At 39.2% G+C, this 17,229-nt stretch overlaps 1 long non-coding RNA gene across 1 annotated transcript; it reads left to right on the top strand.

Moving 5' to 3' along the window:
* Positions 1-7,183: 7,183 nt before the first annotated feature.
* On the top strand, positions 7,184-11,433 carry LOC131709255 (uncharacterized). Its single transcript, XR_009311435.1, has 3 exons — positions 7,184-9,382; positions 9,655-10,484; positions 11,033-11,433. It is a non-coding gene; the product is annotated as an uncharacterized LOC131709255 (long non-coding RNA).
* The last annotated feature ends 5,796 nt before the right edge of the window (positions 11,434-17,229 follow it).

Here is a 17,229-nt window from a genome sequence, read left to right as displayed (position 1 = left end):
ATCTGTCCGTGAGCTGAAGCTGAAGCGCAGCTGGGTCATGCAGCAAGACAATGATCCGAAACACACAAGCAAGTCTACATCAGAATGGTTGAAGAACAAGAAATGTAAAGTTTTGGAATGGCCTAGTCAAAGTCCAGACCTATGTGGTGGCAGGACCTGAAAAGAGCAGTTCATGCTCAAAAACCCACAAATGTCACGGAGTTGAAGCAGTTCTGCATGAAGGAGTGGGCCAAAATTCCTCCACGGCGCTGTGAGAGACTAATCAGTAACTACAGGAAGCGTTTGATTGCAGTTATTGCTGCTAAAGGTGGCGTAACCAGTTATTGAGTCTAAGGGGGCGATTACTTTTTCACACGGGGGCATTGGGTGTTGCATAACTTTCTTTAATAAATTAAATATGTATCAAATTTGTGTTATTTCTTCACTCAGGGTCCCTTTTATCTAATATTAGGTTTTGGTTGAAGATCCGATAACATTGTGTCAAAAATATGCACAAATCAGACGGAGGCAAATACTTTTTCACGGCACTGTATTTTAGATAAGCAAACACACCCTACAGAACAGAGCATCTCTGTGTGTTTCCATCAAACTGAATCAACCCACAGCAAAGCACAGGAAGAGGGGATGTGAATAAAAATGAACACTGCTCGCTTATTGTATTGCAAAAGAGCTCCCTTTCAAAGTGTCGCCAGTGCTGGAGTTACACAAAGAGAATGTCAATGCCACCCATGCAAACGACAATGTGCTGAAATGGTCGGCACCATTGCTGCACAAATGCAAAACATCCTCAAAACACAACTCCTCAAGACTAATTAATTATTTGTCATTTATGGCGGATGGAACGCTGCAAAGAATAAAAGTGGTAAAAGCTTGATTCTGTACCGCGGTAAAGTTAACTTGACGTTTGATATTCGACTCACCCTAACCCGACATTAATGAAAATGGATGGATCTTCCCAACCACAGAAGCTAGAGTGCTCAAACCAACTTTAAAAAATTTAAATAATACCAATTGTGAATTGTTTCACAGTCTCTGTTTTACATGTGAAGCCTAATAATAATTTGTGAACAACAAATTGTTGGGGATATCAAGCCATTTTACGCATATCAGGCTAAGTATGTGCGCATATGAAATATGTTTTGTTTTTCACATATTATTCACATGTAAAACAGAAGCTGTGAATACAATTCACAATAGGTCTTCTTTAAATTAAAGTTGTTTTGAAAATGCTAGCTGCTGTGGTTGGGGATATCAAGCACTTTTAATTGATGCTGGGATGGTGGTGTGTATAGGCGATATGTTATTGTATTCACAAATTATTCTTAGGCTTCACAGGTAAAACACAGACTGTGAAACTATTCACATTTGGCCTCCTTTAAATTAAAGTTGTTGTGAATGCGCTAGCTGCTGTGGTTGAGGAGATAAATCCTTTTCATTGATGCCAGGACATATATGCGGTATGTTATTGTTTTTCACAAATTATTCTTAGGATTCACACAAACAGAGGCTGTGAAACAATTCACAACTGGTCTTTTTTAAATTAAAGTTGGTTTGAAAACGCTAGCTGCTGTGGTTGGCGAGATAAATCCATTTTCATTGATGCCAGGACCGGGGTGCATATATGCGGTATGTCATTGCTTTTCACAAATTATTCTTAGGCTTCACGTGTAAAACAGAGGCTGTGGAACAATTCACAACTGGGCCCTGTTCCTCGTAGCTGGCTAACCGAGTTACCCGGATAACTCTCAGGATAACTTGACATAAGTCTGGCTTGTTCGGTTCCTCGAAGCAAGCTTAAAATCTAGCCGACTAAGTTACCATAGCAACACATCCTTAATCTTAAACCTGCTCCAGTGCAGGCTAACTTAAAGTTAGCCGTATCTGTGTATAAAAACTTGTACTTCTACCCAATGAAAGCACTTGACACACCCCTCTAAATGACAGAGCCCTTCCTTAGAGATCCCATAGATCAAGGAGCAATTTTAATGAGATTAGCTTTTCGTAGGGAAAGAGTACAGAGAGATCGCCAAGATCCTTTGCATCATTCAGATGTTTTTGAGCGCTATAGATTCAGTCAGCAAGGTATCATTTACCTAATCTACTTGAGCTGTACATTGCCCATACCACCCGGCGCAGCCGTGCGTTGACAGTAACACAGGCTATATGCACAGGGCTGTGCTTTTTTGCTAGTGGCGCATTCCTATACTCAGTTGGCGATTTAATTAGTACAACATATTACTACAGTATTATATATTAAAAAAAGAACAAGGGCAAATTATGACAAAACAATAGAGAGCTAACCATTCTCATGCATGTTACATTCCATTACTACAAGCATGCAGATTTAAACTGGACGTGTGTGAAATAATTATACTGGGGTAAATACATAGCCTGTGTAATAAAAAAATGCATTTAAAAAAAAATATTACACATTTAGCTTATCTGCCATTTTTTTCCCCATGCTTCCTCTCTGGACTTGGAGCAGCAGCACTGCTGCATTTAGTTGTGAAAATGCTTTTCTATTCCTCAAAAATTTCCATGAGAAGCTCTTGCTCAGTCTAAACAAGTTGCTCTCTCTTTCGACGTCATCTTTCGTGAAGATCATTGTTTCAGTGCTCTGCGATTCTCCCTTTTGAGGGAGCACGAGCACGCGCAATTATCGGGATTTTTTAAATCGGAATCGAGTTATCGAGACACTTTTAGCCTGTATTCGCCGTCGAGGAACGGAGATAGCCTGACTTCAATTATCGGGTTAATTGAATCCGGCTAACGTCTGATTAGCCTGAATTAGTTAAACCAGCTACGAGGCACAGGGCCCTGGTCTCCTTTAAATTAAAGTTGGTGTGAGCGCTCTAGCTGCTGTGGTTGGCGAGATACAGGCATTTTCATTCATGTCGGGGTATCGGGAGTCGAATATCAAACGAATATCAAACGTCAAGCTAACTTTTACCGCGGTTGATTCTGTTACCTTTCAGAATCGTTACTGTTTGTCTCTGCGGCTGGATTTTGATAAATTATTTTTAAAAACTAAGACTAGCGCATATTTTACGCAGCATGCTTTAAACGACTATTAATGCGCGTGCACAAACCAATTTATGAACACGCTCAATGTTTTTATTAGCAGGAAACTTAAAAGCCTGCAATAACAATACAAACGTTTGCATGTAGTTATTTAGAATTACAGTAAGTGCAATAGGCGACCAGATATAAAAAGCTTACTTGGAGCACTGCTAACTTTGAAATCGGTAGAATTATTCTGTTAAGTGAGCCAGAGTCAGAATTAAAACAGCTAATTGACAAACGTTATATGCCACGAAGATCTAGCGAAATCTGTTTCATATTTACTGTAACGTATCATAATAACAAACAAAACATTGCACACAATTACAATCCTGCCAAGTAACACATTGACTGTTCTGACACAATCAGTTACAATTAGAAAATAAGGAAAGTATAAAGAAAGAGACATTTACTTCAGGTATTGTCAGTGGGATGTGCAGCACGACTCTAATCATTCGCTCTGACTCAAACTAACACCGACAGGTAATCTGTGAGACTAGCCTAGTCTGCTCTGCAGATTTAACCCCCTCTCTCGCAGTCCCAGGCACGAGACCACGCCCCCAACCCCTCCCCGGGTGTCAGCTGTCCGGTGTTAGCCGCTCTCTGTTCTGTTTAGGGAGTCGTTAGCGCTTTTCTCTGATGGGTGAGCTGCACTGAACGTGTCCTTTCTTCTCTTCAGGTGAGAGCCGTTAGCAGCCGCTCCAAATCTGAAAATGTGTCACAATGTGTTAGTTTTCGGTCAAGGAGAACAGGGGTCTTTTTATAATGAATATATTATTTGCTTCGGTTCACTTTCACAGATGTGTACAGCACTATGAGATTACAGGAATACAGTTTAGGTTGCTGTGGAAGAAGTCGTTCAAGGGGAGGAGACAATTTCACCCCCCAGGTGATCAAGGAAGTGCAGCACTGTCTGAAAGCAAGGCTTGTATTTATTTTAACTTCGTGTAGTACCAGATATCCTGCATCAAAATAAAAAATTATGAGGTTACTATAAAAACGTGTTTCTTTCACGTAGTAATATTAAAAAACACAGTGTGAGAGTTCCACGGAGTTTGTAATTGAGGTCTCCCTCAGTGTTTTAAATGATACCAGCAGAATAAAACTAGTAAAGACAACAAATATATGATTTCAAACATATTAAGAAGGAGGATACAAAACAATTTTGGCTTTTTATTTTTAACATTGTGGAATTTAGATCAAAGTGACCAGTAGATGGCAGAAATGATCCTTTTATTGTTTCCAATGCAGTTACCAATCCAGTTTATTCTTGGACATTAATAACACTGCATGAACATATTACACATTTTCTTGCTATTTATTTAAACTATTAATTAGTGCTGAGCGATTAATCGAAAATATGGTTTATTTCCGATTATTACATTAAACACCAAAACCGACTTTGAACGATTAATAAACTGCACGATTTCGATCGATTATTATAGTATAAAAGCAGTTTCCGTCACGCAGTCACTGAAGCTGCTGTCACTCTGGGATCTGTCGTCAAGGGAACCTCGAGACCCGCCCCTCCTGTAAAGCTCCCATAATGCATAGAAAATGGCGTCACGAACAAAAACATACAGAGTGTAGCGTATCAGAACTCTTCACTATAAATACGAAGCTGAGCGAGTGTTTAAATACTGTAAGTTCATAAATACAAACTATTTGCATTTTCTTTACACCTTTATCAATCACCTTTTTAATGACGTTACGTTCCGCACGAGAATAGCAGCGGATGTTAAGTTATATACATATAGGGTCAGTCAATGTCAGATCAATCACCCTCGAAACTGACCTTTCATGGGTTTTGATATAAATATGTATTTATAAGTGAGCTCCCCAGAGTTATTGTATTGTTTTACTGGGACTTTCACTTGTATGCACCTGTTATTGTTGACTCGGCTGCTTCTCATTTGAGTTTAGTCATCGAGGCAGGTTAAGAAATTACTTTTTTTTTAAAAATAAATAATAATAAACAAACATGTTTCAAATTACTATTTCTTGTATTACGTTTAATTTAATGCTTACACATCACGCATAGGCGTGTAATATTAAATAATATCGCCGTTAACAGAGAAGGACAGGGAAACATGTTGGATCACACTGAGGATCAAGGGAACATTGGTCGATGTTGCCAGAAAGAAAGTGCCACGACAAGGTCCCACGTTGCAAATACATCAGCAAAAGACACCAATGTGATCCAGAGCACTGTACCGCCCGAGAGATTCACATCGACAGCTGACCATCTTCCTAATTTTAAAACATTCACTTTCAGATACATCAGTGCAGTAACAAATACCTACAGCTGATGCTGAGCGCCACAACTCTCTGTGTAATCTTGTCCTGTCCGATCGGAGGCGTTCTCTTTCGGGAGACAAACTGAAAGAGCTGGCGTTCCTTTATATCAATCTTGGAATTTAGAAAGACTTTGTGTTAAGAAACAAATTCATTGTTTTCTATTAGTATTTTGATATCCAGTATGAGAGAAGAACCCAATACAACTGCACAATGATACTTGTACAGAGATACTGCATCATTTTGCATACTTTTGATTTGTTCTGTACATAATTCCCTGGGTTGTAGTTAAATACCATTCAAAAGGCTTGTGAGTTAGAGAAACAAGACGCGTTTAAGCTCAGTGTTAATTTCACTGCCCTCAATCCTTCTAAACAACTTTTACAAAAATATAAGCTTGCTGTTACAATAGACAATATAGTGCAAGTCATAACATTGTTATTAATAATGGCAATGGTAATGGAACGCTAATGCATTGTTTAAACAGAGAAAATCAAATGGAATAAAACTCTGTATGAAGCACAGATAGTGCAGAGACCACGTCACTGGAGACCACGCCCCTTGACCACGCCCAGCCGTGTGAACTCCCTGGCTATGGAGCACCTCATGGGTCCCAGGCTCCGTAGCTCAGGGGTTAGATTACTGCTCTTGTAAAGCAGGGGTCGTGAGTTCAGCTCTCGCTGGGGTCTGACAGCTCTTTCTTATATCGGGTCTGCCAGGACTGCTTGATTGCTTCAGCTCATTGGTCCTTGTTGACCCTCTTGCACCTGATCCTTATGCACTCTTCATATCAGGCCATTTCCATTAGGTTTAGATCAGGACACCTGCACAATATTAAGATGTCAAATACACTAGTCACGTTTCAACTCTATATGGCTTTTCCATTAAAATACTGCACAGGAATTCTTATCTAAGCACTCATTTAATTGGTTTACAGTTATACGCTATATTTATAATTGGCCGCAGACTTGAATTTGCTATTTAAGACGCTATATGAATGAAACATACATCTTAGAGAAAAGAGTATAAATACAGCGTCCATTAAATTAAACAATGTTTGTGAAATGTATTGCATTCGATCTCTGTTTAATGAGAACACTGTGGCACCTGCCGCATAAATTCAGTTAAAAATATATTTCTATATGGTACAATAAGCGTACCATGTGGTGTTCTAATTGGGCAGCACTAAAACCAGTTCTGTTTTTTCTATTTATTTCGTCCTTTTCTGCAAGTTCAAGTGATTATTGGTGCTTCTTTTCTATTGGGAGATTTTGTTTTTGGTTTCCTATAAAAGGTTGGTAAGTTGCTCCAGGAGGGGGAGTTCTGATATTTTTTTCCTAGGTCTTCTCCACAGGCCCTTCTTGCCGAAGCGGTGCATCTGTACTGTCTGTGGTCTTTGGAAGCGTTTGTTATGTTATGAATGGAACAGATACAGAGAGACCTGATTGGCAATCCAAAAACTTATTTTTTCTCGTTCTATTTTCTAGAAGTCCGGACGTTTGTTACTAGCCCGAAGCTGTTGCTTAGCATGTTCGTATCAACCTTGAGGTAGTTCAAATGAATGCTAAATGTTTGGTAGTTTGGTTAAATTGTCATAGCTGATAAAGGATTTTTTGATTTCGTTTGGACTGGCTGGACTCTCTCATTCATTGCTGGATCAAGGAACTCTTCAAGCAAGCGGGTACCCAGGAGTGGTGAGATTGTTTCCATTTTTTTTTTTTTTTACTGGATTTTTATTTTTTTTAATTTTATTTGCTTCTTTGTTTTGATGCAGTGTTTTTGTCTTCTCTGCATTTTTGCTCTGTTTGGGACTTTGACTATCGCTCAATGTACCTGTTAGTTTTGATCAATGCTGAAGTGCTCATTGTCTGTCTGTACACGCTGTGTGTGTGTTTGTTCGCCTATGAAGAACCAGTAAATGTATTGTCTGCTTTAAATGATAGATTATCTTTCCTTTTTTATTCTTTTTGTTTTGTATTTGTAAGTTAAAGATCCCTCATCCTTTTGCTCTGTTGACCCGCCTTTCCCCCTGTATTAAATGTTTTCAGCACTTAGTTCAGGGAGGTAACTTTTTCATTGAAGTTGACTTTTTTGCTGAAGGTGTGTTTGTTACATACTTTAGAAACTTCCTTAATATGAGACTCAAATGATAAATCAGGATCAAAGAGAACCCCCAGAGTTTTTATTTCAGTTTTAGGATTTGATAAAGACTGCGAGGGTTAAACTCATACAATCCTACATGTTTTATTTCAGTTTTAGGATTTGATAAAGACTGCGAGGGTTAAACTCATGCAATCCTACATGTTTTATTTCAGTTTTAGGATTTGATAAAGACTGCGAGGGTCAAACTCATGCAATCCTACATGTTTTATTTCAGTTTTAGGATTTGATAAAGACTGCGAGGGTCAAACTCATGCAATCCTACATGTTTTATTTCAGTTTTAGGATTTGATAAAGACTGCTAGGGTCAAACTCATGTGATCCTACATGTTTTAGTTGTTTATGGGAGCCTACAAACACAACCTCTGTTTTATCTGAATTCAACATGAGGAAGTTTTGAGACATCCAGCACTTGATATCAGCAAGGCAAGCAGCAAATAACACCCTGACAGAAGTATCAGCAGGTTTTAAAGACAAATACAGCTGGGTGTCATCCGCATAGCAGTGGAAGTTCACAGCATGTTTCCTAACAATGTCACCCAGTGGTAACATATATAATGAAAATAGCAATGGACCCAGAATAGAACCCTGTGGAACACCGCAATCAATGCTGATTTTTCCTCGCCGATAGAGACAAATTGATACCTATCAGACAGGTAAGATTGAAACCAGGATAAGACAAGGCCAGACAGCCCCACTAAGTATTTGAGCTGAATTAATAAGATGGAGTGGTCTACGGTGTCAAAAGCAGCACTTAGATTAAGAAGAATTAGACCTGATGCAAAGCCCGAGTCAGAGCTCATCAGTAGGTCATTTACAACTTTGACGAGGGCTGTCTCTGTACTATGTGCAGCACGAAAACCGGACTGAAATTTCTCTGATACACCATTACAAGTTAACAAACTTTGTACTTGAAATGCAACAACCCTCTCTAAAACCTTGTCTAAGAATGGAAGTTTGGAGATGGGCCTGTAGTTATTAATGAGTTTAGGATCCAAGTTGTGTTTCTTGAGCATTGGATTTACTGTAGCTACCTTAAGTGCTGAGGAAAGAGTACCAGAAGAAAGAGAACTATTTATAATTTTTAAAATGTGGGTAATAATAACTCCAAGAGTGTTTTTTAATAATTTTGTAGGAATGGGGTCAAGAGAACATGCTGTAGTTCTCATGTGCTGAATCAGAGCTGTCAGCTCTTGAAGGGTAATCAAAGGAAAGACCTCCATAGTAGCCTTATGCCCCGTTCACACTAGCACACCCGTACCTTGAGGCTCCACGCCCTCACGGTACGGATGTCTTTACACTAGCAAATAACCGAGCCGAGCCGGAACCAAGCCGTGAAACTCCAGCCCTGCAACATATCTGAATCTGGCTCGGGCCGAACAGGCTGTGGGCGGGGATTACGAAATGTGTCATTCCGTTTGTTTTCATCATCGACCAGCGTTCGAAGAAGAAGCGAAGAAAAACCATTACAAGATGGACTGCAATGATTTTGAAGGACGGAAAATGCAAGCCTGGGATGCCGATGAAGTACAGGCACTGGTAACTCTCTGGTGTGATAGAAGTGTCCAGGGAGAACTTGCGTCTAGCGTACGTAACGAAAAAATATATGCCAAACTTGCGGCAGACCTGAAGGAATTGGGATATAACCGGAGTCTTAAGCAGTGTCAGGAGAAAATTAAGAAACTAAAACAAGAGTATAAAAAAATAAAAGAGCATAACAGCAAAAGTGGAGCTGATCATAAAAAAGGCAAATATTACGACATTGTGGACTCTGTATTAGGACATCGACCTGCAGCACTTCGCGCTGGCGCTGTCAATTCTGCCACGGAGATAATGGAAGCAATGGTGGATCCACCAGCTGAAAAAGGTACTTTATATATTTAATAGTATTCAGAACACATTTCCCAAAAAAGTAATAAAACAATGTTATTAGAGTATAAAAATCACTACTGTTTACATGTTATGTTATTGTAATAGTTATTGTAATAGTGCTATTTTGTTGTAGATGCAATTTACGTAACAGTAAAGTTTAGGAGATACAAAACCTTAGCGATTGCAAGTAATACAATCAGAAAGCAGAGTTGTATGTATTTTGATATACTAGTTCAACTTTTATGCATTTTTTTTTTTTTTTTATAGAAGACGTAGTACAAGAAGATGAACTCGACAGCAGCTCCAACTGGACTGAAACGCCCTCCTCCGCTGGGACACTACACAGGACAACAACTGGACTGAAACGCCCTCCTCCGCTGGGACGCTACACAGGACAACAACTGGACTGAAACGCCCTCCTCCGCTGGGACGCTACACAGGACAACTGGACTGAAACGCCCTCCTCCGCTGGGACACTACACAGGACAACAACTGGACTGAAACGCCCTCCTCCGCTGGGACACTACACAGGACAACTGGACTGAAACGCCCTCCTCCGCTGGGACGCTACACAGGACAACAACTGGACTGAAACGCCCTCCTCCGCTGGGACACTACACAGGACAACAACTGGACTGAAATGCCCTCCTCCGCTGGGACGCTACACAGGACAACAACTGGACTGAAATGCCCTCCTCCGCTGGGACGCTACACAGGACAACAACTGGACTGAAACGCCCTCCTCCGCTGGGACGCTACACAGGACAACAACTGGACTGAAACGCCCTCCTCCGCTGGGACACTACACAGGACAACAACTGGACTGAAACGCCCTCCTCCGCTGGGACACTACACAGGACAACTGGACTGAAACACCCTCCTCCGCTGGGACACTACACAGGACAACTGGACTGAAACGCCCTCCTCCACTCGGACACTACACAGGACAACAACTGGACTGAAACGCCCTCCTCCGCTGGGACGCTACACAGGACAACAACTGGACTGAAACGCCCTCCTCCGCTGGGACACTACACAGGACAACAACTGGACTGAAACACCCTCCTCCGCTGGGACACTACACAGGACAACAACTGGTAAGCCTAATTGTTTTAAAAACATCCTTTCTACATTTCGTTGTGTTGCCTTGATTTCTTTCTAGGATAAAGTACTCTCCACTAAAAACAAATCACTTAAAAGTAAAATCAATACCTCTTTCATTTTTTATTACATTTTTTTTTTTATCTCCACGTCAAGTGGAGTAACTATCTGGATGTAGCGGTCTTTTTTTCTCTTTGAACAATGTTACTTTGTACTACTATTTCTAGTACCATGGTATAGTGTAGTTATATACTATTGTATTATTATGTTTGTACTGCATTATAGTTCTATAATAGGTCATTGTACATTGATGGTATAGATCGTATATATAGGCCTACATATATTATACAATACCATTGTACTTTCACACTGATGCCATCATACCCTGTTCCAAAATCCAGTGGTACAAGTACCATGGTACATTTTTATAGGGGATTATTTCATGTTTAATTTTAAGCAACTTTAGAAAATAAACTATTTCACAGTCTGTGGCAGGTAAACCAACAGTACTAATTTGTTTCGTTTGTGTTTTCATTTCTTTCAGGGAAAAAACGTAAAAGGGTTGATGCACCGGCTCCAGTACTTGAACTGGTTCAGGCCATGAGAGAGTCTGATACAAAGTACATGGACTTCATGCAAGTGCAAATGCAGGCTGAACGTGACTTTCGAGAGAGGCAAATGGCGTTGGACTGGGAGCAAAGGGAACGGCAAAGGGAAGCATCCACAACATTGAACACACAGCTAATATCTGTATTGGGAAGAACTGGAGAGGCTTTGCTAACAAGAAATGCCAAAGATATTCCTGTAGATTAATAATGAACAGTTAACAGGATGAACTTAAACTGTATCCATTAATAATGTATAAACACAAAACATATGCAGAATTGAACTTTATATGACATTTACAGAATATTAACATATTTATGTTTGAATGTTAATATTCTCTAAATGTTATATAAAGTTAAATCCTGCATGTTTTGTGTTAATACATTATTAATGTATAGTTTTTAAGTATACAGTAGAAATGGTTTATATAAATTATATTTGATGTAAACACAACAAATAAAGATATTTCTGTTAAACCAATTTGTGAATGTTTATTCTTTCTTGCAACATTAAACAGAAAAGGTAACAAAATACAGATCAGTATTTCACATGTCAGCACTAAAATACTCAACAAGAGCTTCACGTACAGCAGCCCCTTCATTCACCCCTCTCTCTGGTAACACATGTACAGGTTGTGCTAATTCCAGTGTGGCTGCCCAATCGTCACTGTAGTATTCCCCATGTTTTTCACAAATGTTGTGAAGCACGCAACATGTCAAAACCATTCTCTTTCCTAAGTTAACGTCACAGTCGTTTCTTTTCAGGAGACACCGCCATCTGCCCTTCAACCTCCCAAATGCATTCTCAACAACAGATCTTGCTCTGCCTACCCTGTAATTATACTGCCTCTGCTGCCCACTTAGCCTGTCGGTGTCTGAGAAAGGTTTCATCAGCCACCTCTGGAGAGGGTATGCAGGATCGCCAAGAATATAGTAGCCCACATCACATCCAGATATGTTCCTTGTGATGTTGGGGAACAGGCGGTTGCTGGATGTTAATGTCCAAAGAGTAGAATTTTTTAGTACTCTTGCATGAACACTGCCTGGGAAACCTACATTCAAGTCCCAAAAGTGTCCCTTGCCATCTACCACTGCTTGTAAAATGATGGAATGCCACCCTTTCCTGTTAAAATAGTCGCAATGGTAGTATTGTGGAGCAATAATAGGGATATGTGAACCGTCAATTGCACCAACACATTGAGGCACTCCCCATCTTCGATCAAAGTAGTCAGACATTTCTGCAAATTGCTCTGCACTGGGAACTGCCATGTGTTCTTGTAGGAGTATTTTGGTTACTGCCATGCAAAACTCTTGCACACAGCTGCATACAGTTGCTTTGCTGACCCCAGATAGGTGCCCCACACTTCTGTAGTCTGAATTAGTTGCAAGCTTCCACAAAATAGCTACTCTTTTATGCACAGGGACGCACAAGCGGAATTTTGTATCTGATCTTTGGAGTGTGCGTGTCAGTCTTTGGCATAAGTATTCAAAAGTTTCTTGTGACATTCTGAAGTTGTTAAGCCACTGGGCGTCTGTGAAGTTCCCAACAATTCTTTCCCACCAATCTGTTGATCGAATGTGTGTCCATACTGAGCGACGCCTTCTGCACCCGATACTGCAGGATTCTCAAGGAGAAATAATAATAAATTGGTTTATTGGTTTATTAAATTCTGAAAACACAAAAAATTGAGTGATATTTGCACTACTAATAAGTAATTGATTTTAAGCATAACCCCTACCTACACAAATATTCCAATATACACATAGAAATTTTAATCAAGGGAAGTAATGTTAAAACTCTACAATGCATTAGTAAGACCTCACCTAGAATATTGTGTTCAGTTCTGGTCACCTCGTTACAAAAAGGATATTGCTGCTCTAGAAAGAGTGCAAAGAAGAGCAACCAGAATTATCCCGGGTTTAAAAGGCATGTCGTATGCAGACAGGCTAAAAGAATTGAATCTATTCAGTCTTGAACAAAGAAGACTACGCAGCGATCTGATTCAAACATTCAAAATCCTAAAAGGTATAGACAATGTCAACCCGGGGGACTTCTTTGACTTGAAAAAAGAAAAAAGGACCAGGGGTCATAAATGGAGATTAGAAAAAGAGGCATTCAGAACAGAAAATAGGAGACACTTTTTTACACAGAGAATTGTGAGGGTCTGGAACCAACTCCCCAGTAATGTTGTTGAAGACGACACCCTGGGATCCTTCAAGAAGCTGCTTGATGAGATTCTGGGATCAATAAGCTACTAAAAACCAAACAAACAAGATGGGCTGAATGGCCTCCTCTCGTTTGGAAACTTTCTTATGTTATTATGTTCTAAATCTCACAATATAAATACAAAATATAATGTTATTAACCCCTGTGTGTTATGTTTACCTATGACTATGATTGTTTTCTGTGCTTAATTGACAGGAGTGTAGCACAACTATTAATGTTTATGTCATAAATTGTTCCTTCTGTAACTTTTTTTTGGTGCTTCTTTTTACATTTATAAACAGTGGTATGTATTTCTTGTTGTTATGCTAATCTTTTAAAAGGTTTGATGTGAGTTTTTTTAGTCAAACGCGGACATCAGGTAATAACAAAGAAATGACGCTAGTTTCCAACAAAGCTGATAATACAACCGACTGTGTTTAATAAAAAAAAAGAAAAGAAACCGTACCTTTTTTGCCTTAAGTCTGATGGCCATATTCATCTTCAAAAGACTCAGACTGCGACTCTCTTCCAGAAGCATTCTTCTTTTCTTTTTATATTCAATCCTTCGATGCATTTCAACCGTGTTATTCAGCAGGTAAAACACAAAGAAAAACAACGAAAACATCCTGACCCGCCACAGCAACCAACCATTACCATTCTCACTGTCGTTCGCCGTCTTTCGCAACTTGCTACTCAGCACGTTCATTATTCATGACGTCATTCGCTCGGTTCGCCTCTCTCCCGTGTAAATGCGAGCCGAACGAGCGGAGCCACACCAGGCTGGCTCGACTCGGCACCGGCTCGGCTCGGGTGTGCAGGTGTAAACGTAGCATTAGAGGCACTAATAGGTAATGCTGTGCAACAAGCCTCCCTAATAGAATATGTTTGTGCAATCTGATTTCTAATGTGCAGTATTTTATTTTTAAAGTGGTTTTATTACAGCTAGTAATAAAACCAGTATCAAGGGTGGAACTATTTGGAGAAGGATTAATTCATTTCTCATTTGTAGCAAAAATAAATCTAGGATTATTTTTATTAGTTTCAATTAAGTTAGAGTAATAAGTTGATCTGGCCAATGCCAGAGCCTTCCTACATTTAGCTAGGTGGTCCTTCCATGTAGTGTAGTGAACATGCAGTTTCGTTACCGTCATCTCCGTTCTAATTTCCGACCTTCATATTTAAATTTGCGAGTAGCATTATTAAACCACGGGGAGCTTTTTTTTTTAAAAAAAACACCCTCCGAGTTTTGACTGGCGCTACAACATCTAAGATACCAGTCAATGAGGTGCTGTAGGTATTCACCATCTCATCACAGATAAGCCCTCTGGGATTCATAATAAACTCAGTATATCAGAAAATTTACCAGCGGTTAAGGAATTAATATCTCGAGATGTAAGTGTACGTTCCATGGATTTTCTGGTATGCTGACCTCACAAATAATAACAAGATGGTCAGAAATGGTGAGATCTGTAGTTAATACATTTTTAACAACTAAACCACAAGAGATTACCGGGTCTAGAGTATGGCCACGATTGTGTGTGGGACCTTTTACATGCTGGATATAATCTAAGGAATCCAGGAGCCTCATAAATTCCACAGAAGTGGAGTCAGATTCTGTATCAACACGTAGGTTAAAATCACCCAGTAGAAGAATCCTATCATAATGGACTGTCAATGAAAATAGCAAGTTACTAAATTCAGCTAAAAATAATGGGTTTCGACAGATAATTACAATATGATCAGGTAGTGCACTATTTAGTGTTTATGTTAACAGTTCAAAAGATGAATAACCTGGGACAGTAACCTGATTAATTTTATGTTCACTACTGAAAGTAGTAGCAAGTCCACCTCTCCATCCAGTAGAGCGAGCTTTCTGAAATAAAGAATAGTAAGGTGGGGAAGCCGCAATCAGTAAGACATTGTCATTAGGTCCAAGCCAAGTTTCAGTTAATGATAAAATATCAATCCTGTAATCCTGAATAAAATGACTAATTAACAGAGCCTTAAATTAGTGAGACCTGAGATTAAATAACCATAACGTAGAACAGTCCCATCTAGTGCAAATGATTGAGCAGGGATCATAGGAATTTGAGTAAGATTACTGTAACACACACCTCTATGATGACTCACTGGAAAGCAGGGGTGGCAGGAAGCTGTAACCTCAATCTTGCATATCTCTTTAGGTCGCCCTCCCCCAGTGCCTAGTTTAAATACTTTGTAAGGTGGTTCTCAATATTAGCAGCTAACCTGCTTGCCCCTAATCTATTTAGATGAAGTCCATCCTTCTTATAAAATATATTTGTTCTCCAGAAACAGTACCAGTTATTTATAAAACCCAGACCCTCTTGAGCACACCAGCCAGCCAGCCACACATTTAAAGCCGTAATTTTGCTGATTTTTTCATCCCCACAACCAATAACATGTAATAGACCTGACAGAATAATTCAGCATCCTGACCTTTTTAGTTGTTTTGTTAATGATCTGAAGTCCTCTTTTAGAATTTCAGATTTCCTATTTCTTATGTCATTTGCACCTATGTGTAGAATGACCACAGCCTCTTTTTTCTGATTGTTTAATAATTGGCACACTCTTGATTCAATGTCCTTGCTCCAGGCAGGCAGGTTCAGAGGGTCTTTATGGCTAAAATCCCTGTCAACGTGGCGAATAACTGAGTCGCCTACTAACAGGACCTCCCCCCTATTTCCAGTCAACGCCTCGTGTGTTGACTTATTGGGGTGTTTTCGCTGATTTAACTGCTCTCTCCCATGGCCTCCATTTTATCACCTGTCTCCATGGTTGCCATACTAGTTCAACTCTCTAAATCAATTTCCTGTACAATTCAAAGGTGTTGGTGTCATTGTAACAGTAGTATAGTGGTTTCACTAGATTTTCATTAGGCTGTTGCTGTCACTTTAAAAAGTCTGACAATTTTTTCCTCGCAAGGCTTCAGAGTAATGGACAGTACCATTATACAAGTAATGGGTAATGTGAATTGTATAACATACAGTGTAGTAATTATTTCTAAGGAAATAAACATTTTCTGACTTGAATTTTCTAATTATTATGGAGCTATATGAGCAGTCTGTTTAGGAAAAAATAAATAAATAAATAAACAAACAGCGGAACAATGACATTGAGTTATTTTGGTATAGTCCAAATGTAAGGAAAGGTACTGAAACACAATCATTTTTTCCTTTCCTGTCTTTGAAGTCTCAGAGGAAGGTACGTTATTTTGCTGTTGTCTATTAAATTGCATAAAAATCACTCAAAATGCACATTTGTTAACAAAGAAGGACAACATTATAAACGTAATAACTTTGGGTAATGAAAAAGTATGTTGAGAGGATGTTTGGTGTTAATTAATGTTTTGCTAAAATAAAAATAAAAAGTTTGTAGCATGCTTAATAAAGAAAAATCCCTGAAAACTGTATATCACTTTGGACATATGAGTCAGAATATTAGACAATAATATGAATGTGATAAAAATGTAAGTTGTAAAAATGTGTTTATTGTGACGCAAAGAAAGTTTTAAAAGTTATTATTTTTGTCTCCCGTGGCCTACCCACATGTGCGTGTGAGTGCAGCCTTCTTACACTACGTAACCTCCATTACGAAACCACTGTATAGCTATTCAATGCAAAGAAAAGAGAGACGGCTTAAATGCTGTTAAGTGTTGTATTTTTGTTGTTTGGGCTCTATGTCTTGAGTAATTAGTTTATTTTAATTACTGAATAGGTGGATGCAGATGCAGTAACCAGACTGAAATGCAATTTTCTTTTCTTTTCATTTTCAATGCAGAATAAAAACAAAGGCGATAATGAAAACGCATGTTTTTGTGTCATCATCGTTAAAAAAAGAAACACAACGCAGAGTACAATAGTCAACAGGGTGAACAAAGCAGTCCTGTTACACCATAACACATATGTTTAA

The sequence above is a fragment of the Acipenser ruthenus genome, chromosome 42 (assembly GCF_902713425.1).
Source record: "Acipenser ruthenus chromosome 42, fAciRut3.2 maternal haplotype, whole genome shotgun sequence".
Taxonomy (NCBI): Eukaryota; Metazoa; Chordata; class Actinopteri; order Acipenseriformes; family Acipenseridae; genus Acipenser; species Acipenser ruthenus.
This window is presented reverse-complemented; position numbering and strand designations above follow the sequence as displayed.